Raw genomic sequence first — 5,653 nt, 5'->3', positions numbered from 1 at the left:
TATATGTATGTATATATACATACATATATATGTATATATATGTATATTTTTTATCTTAACTCTTTTGTATGATAACTCATTTAATCCTCACAAAAGCCCATGAAGAGATCCTATTTTTAGCTACATTTTACCAATAAGAAACTGATGTACTGAGAGATTGAGTTTTTCAAGGATATTCAGGTGTGTCAAGATATAGGCTAGGGCTTATGGCAGGCAGGATGGAGATGACTTTAGAGCAGCACTTGGAAGACACAAGTCTTGGAAGACAACCCCATTGTTGGGGTTCTGTGCACAGATTCACAAAGACTTGATCTGGGCTGCCATGGGGCCAGGTAAGTATGCTGGGGTGATATCTCTTCTAGCCCAGCAAGCAGCTAAGCTAACCTCACACCCCACTGACATTCCTGTGGTTGTCAAGAATCAGATAATGGGAACATTATGATCCGGGAACATGATGGCATCCCAGTGGCAGTGCACAAAATGGCTCTTGATGTCTCACAGCAGTTCTCCAGCAGCCTGCCATAGGAGTTCAATCCTGCCTATGTTAATTATCTTACAAAAGTATGAAAGTTCCAGCAGTTAGTCCATTTGTTTAGGTGCATTGGGCAATTTTCTATTAATTTTAGAGTAAGTGTTTGGGGACACTCAGTGGACTGACCTACCAAAATATTAGTAAGAGAAGACCATGTTTTGGGGCACCTGGGTGGCTCAGGGGGTTGGGCATCTGCCTTTGGCTCAGGTCATGATCTTGGGGTCCTGGGATCGAGCCCCGAATTGGGCTCTCTGCTCAGTGGGGAACCTACTTCTTCCTCTCTCTCTACCTGCCTCTGTCTACTTGTGATCTCTCTCTCTGTCAAATAAATAAATAAAATCTTAAAAAATAAAAAAAGAAAGATTAGCACCTGGGTGGCTCAGTGGTTTAAAGCCTCTGCCTTTGGCTCGGTTCATGATCCCGGGGTCCTGGGATCAAGCCCCACATCGGGCTCTCTGCTCCATGGGGAGCCAGCTTCCTCCTCTCTCTCTGCCTGCCTCTCCGCCTACTTGTAATCTCTGTCTGTCAAATAAATGAATAAAATCTTAAAAAAAAGAAAGAAGAAAAGACCATGTTCTGAAACATGGTTCAGGTCACTTTGTATACAGAATTTTGTGATGTTCAATAAATCAGTTGGAGGAAGAGACAAGTATATAAAAATAGAGTGATAGGTACACAGAAAATTGAGCAAATAAAAAAGTACACTTAACTCCAGGAAAAAAAAAACAAAAAAGTACAAAAAGAAAGTAATGTAATTATTTCTATTATTTGGTTCAGCTATGAATAATATTTGCATAATAAACACTAATGATTTAAGAAAAATTATGACATAACTATATTGTGAGGACAAGGGGAGCAGAGGTATATGGTCATGAGTAGGTGGTTTAAGACCACAGAACTTTCATCATCCGTGTATGAAATCAATAGATTGTTCTGAAATTGGTGTATGAAGAAAAAGCAATATAAGCATATTTTTGGAAATATAACAAGAAAGAGTTAAAATAGTCATGTCAGTTTCTTAGAGCCATATGACAGGATTCTGCCAGACATGTTTAAGTAAGAAGGGGTATTAGTTCATAGAACAAGTCCTAGAACTATACCACAGAACTGGGCTAGTTAGGGGGCTGCTGCAGCTGCCCCCAGAACCCCTGCATCCACTGTGGCCAGGAAACTCTATCTGCTAAAACTAACCCCAGAATGTATTGCCTCTGCTGTACTTACACCAGCAAAAATGGACTCTAGCCACTCAGCTGATTTCCTCACATTCTTTTCTTCTAAATCAAAGTACAGGAACCTTACTCACATTCCCCATTTCTGTAGCAAGGGTGGCTGGGATTTCTCTCCTAATTCCACTTTGGTAAAGTGGGGTTCACTAATGGGGGGTTGTCAAACTATGGAGAATGCTTTTCATGAATATAGGCATATCTATGTTTGTAAATTCACAGACCATCTTCGGAAGGGCATGTGTAGAAGTGGCACTAGTGATTGACTTCTGACAGGAGAACAAAATGGCTGGAGGCAAGGCGAAGTGGGATTCATTATCTTTTGAATTTTGTTCTATGTGCTTCTAGTACCAATTCAAAGACCAAATACAGGGGCACTTAGGTGGCTCAGTTGTTTGAGCATCCGACTCTTGATCTCAGCTTAGGTCTTGATCTAAAGATCATGAGTTTAAAGCCCATGTTGGGCTCCACGCTGGGTGTGAAGCCTACCTAAAATAAATAAATAAAAGTGTATAGCATCAAAAACAAAAGACAAAAAATAAATACAATTTTTTTAATACCTGGAATTAACTCCTATCTATGAAGGCTGAAGAGATGAAAAATGAGAGAGAATTAAATGTGAAGCCTGAGTGCAGCAGGTGCTTGGAGTTCCTATGTGACCCGTACTTGTCTACATCTTCACTTTTCTTGTTTTGTGAAGGATGTTACCTTTAGTTTCATATTTACAGATCTGTGGTTTACCAAGTAGGCTTTTTGTTATGCCAAACGTTCTCATATTTTCAAGGTTCTTTGCTTGGAATAGATGCATTATATTCTATTAAATATTCAAAATGTGTAAGTTATGAAAAGTGGAAGGACTTTCAAAAAGAGTTATTTTTTTCAGGAGTCTAGAACTAGTTATGCCTGAGAGTTTTATAATGGCTGTATGTAGTCTTGGCCATGTGCAGAACGCAAGCACATATATTATCTATTACTTGATCCTTTGCACAAGAGCTCCATGTGATCCTTGCTATTTTTAGCTTTGTCCAAGATCTAAAATTAGAACCAGGCTAATATTACATTTCACTTGATTGCCATTCTGACCAAGGATTTTAATCATCCCGGAGCCACACTGAAAACACTTCTCCCTGAAATCCTCTCTTTAGTTGGTCATCGCTAACTTGGACCATGTCAGCTTCTGCATCCACTGACAATGGTAAGTATTTTTCAAAAGCATTTCTTCCCCATTCTTCACATGGAAAGAGATGGCTGATGATGGCTTTACTGTGTCTGAATTTACTAGAATGTACAAATGAATTTGGAATTGAACTTAAAAGTCTCCTGTGGGGTTTTATAGTCATGTGTGTAATTGTTTTCCTCTGGAATATTGATTTCCCTCAAAGTTAGAAACATTTGTTTGTTTGTGGTATTTTTCCTTTCTTTCTTTCTTTTGCCTTCAGAAAGTGGACTCTCCCGGTTATGTCCTTGCCAAACAGTGTGCTTTTCTGTTATGGTAATAATCAAGGTAGAGAACACAATTCTATGCTGGAAGGAGAAATACATATATCATTACTGACTTTTTTTCCTCAAAGGGAAATTGGTCGTTGTTGTAGGAAAGCTGATGGCTGAATGGAGTTCAGTGGCAAACTGAAATGTGAGCGTATGAATGGTTATATATGTTTAAGAATGTATCTCCCTGATATGAGGAAGTGAAGATGCAACGTCGGGGGCTTGGGGGTAGGAAAAGAATAAATGAAACAAAATGGGATCTCGAGGGAAACAAACCGTAAGAGACTCTTAATCTCACAAAACAAACTGAGGGTTGCTGGGGGAAGGGGGTTGGGAGAGGGGGGTGGAATTATGGACATTGGGGAGGGTATGTGCTATGGTGAGTGCTGTGAAGTGTGTAAGCCTGACAATTCACAGACCTGTACCCCTGGGGCTAAAAATACATTATATGTTTATAAAAAAAATTAAAAATTAAAAAAAAAAAGAAATACACATTTACATGTAGATACTTGGGATATATAAAATGTTTTATTATGTGATAAATGCTTCAAACTTGCTAAAATCTGAAACAATAAGTTGTAGGTTGACTGTGATGTCCCCAGGGACTTGGATTATCAGCATGTATATCCCAAGGTTTCTCGATGGTAAAAAGATTTTGCAGGCTGTTTCTGTGGAAACAGCGCATGCTTTGCTTAAAAATAGAGATATTTTCCTACTAATATTCTGCATATTGGCAATTATATATCCATCCTCATGTTTTAAACATTTTTGTCCTCTGTAATAGAGTTATTTTGCTACTCCTCTCTGTCTCAGTCTGTCTCGCACTGCATACTTTTAAGGAAATCAGCAATTTAGAGAAGATTAATAATGAAAAGCAATAATCTCTACCTCATTCTATCACTCTAGAAGTAAGCATTTTAACCATTTCAGGATTTAATCTTCATTGTTTATCTCCATAGGTCCTGTTTTTTGTTTTGTTTTGTTTCAAAGGTGGTTATTATTTCTTACCAACTTTAGGCATTATCTATGGAACTTCATTGTGAAAGATGATGCTTAAGTTCACTTACACCTCCATCGGGTTACATTTTATTTTAAGTTTCTCCCTTGATTACCTTTATAACTTGTAACAAATGCTTCAATCTCTAATTCTCATTCTATAAAATACAGTGTCTATGACTCCCCACTTTGAATATGTGGCTATTAGTGTTCTTTCCTTCTACTTCTCTATTTCCTTCTTCCACATTCTGTTTAAGTATTTCTTTTATATTTTCTTTTTTTTTAACATATGGGTTTTTTTTAAAAAAAGATTTTAGTTATTTATTTGACAGAGATCAAAAGTAGCCAGAGAGGAAGGCAGAGAGAGAGAAAGGGAAGCAGGCCCCCTGCCAAGCAGAGAGTCTGAAGCAGGGCTCGATCCCAGGACCCTGAGATCATGACCGGAGCCAAAGGCAGAGGCTTAACCCACTGAACTACCCAGGCGCCCCTTATTTTATATTTTCAAGTTGTTATACTTAATACATTCTGTTCTTTAGCCATAAATAAGTCATCCTTGCTTTTTGATAGGTTGATTTATTTAAAATTTGATTTCTATCACTCAAAATGAAACTCTGTAGTCATTCATTTGGAAAGCCCCTGGATATCACTAACCTACTGTTTTATTTTTCTCTATGGATCTATATGTTCTGAACTTTTCATATAAATGGGATCATACGTGGTCTTTTGTGTCTAGCCTCTTTCACTGAGCACACTTTTCATTCAAAGTTTATCCATGATGTAGTATGTATTGGTACTTACTCTTTTTTATGGCCAAATAATATTCCATTGTATGGATATATCCCATTTTGTTTATCCATTTGTCCATTGACAGCCAGTTGTTTCCATTTTTTGGCTGTTCTGAATAATTCTACTTCAAATTTCAGGTAGAAGTTTTTTGTTTTCTTTTGTTTTCACTTTTTTTTTTAATAATCTCATTGTATATATTTATTGATATAATCTAAAAACTGTCTCCAGCTTTACTGAGGTACAAGTGTAAGGTATACAGTGTGCTGATTTGATACATTTATATATTGCAAAATGATTACCATCACGGCATTGGCTCACACCTTCATCCTGTCACGTGATTGCTTTTTGTGGCGTATGTAATAGAGGATTACAGTTCTGTGTCTTTGTATGAGTTTATACCTGCAGGTTCCTGACATCCTAATTACAACATGAAATATCCCCATCGCTTTAAGCTTGTTGAGTGCCTCTTTCTGCTTATTTCCACCACACGGGTGCTTGTGTGTCTTTTATTTTTCTTTCACGGAGCATGTTTCTGAAGTGCATCCATGTTGTGTAGATCTCAAATCCCTTGTATGGGAATCATTGTGAATTATTATAGTATGTGACCTTTTGTATCTGGCTTCACTCA

The 5,653-nt window shown here is 37.6% G+C and overlaps 1 pseudogene; it reads left to right on the top strand.

Moving 5' to 3' along the window:
* The first annotated feature begins 218 nt into the window (after window positions 1–218).
* On the top strand, window positions 219–525 carry LOC122899167 (annotated as a pseudogene).
* Window positions 526–5,653: the final 5,128 nt, after the last annotated feature.

This window comes from Neovison vison, chromosome 2 (genome assembly GCF_020171115.1).
Source record: "Neovison vison isolate M4711 chromosome 2, ASM_NN_V1, whole genome shotgun sequence".
Classification (NCBI taxonomy): Eukaryota; Metazoa; Chordata; class Mammalia; order Carnivora; family Mustelidae; genus Neogale; species Neogale vison.
Note: the sequence above shows the minus strand (reverse complement) of the source record. Positions and strands in the feature narration are given on the sequence as shown.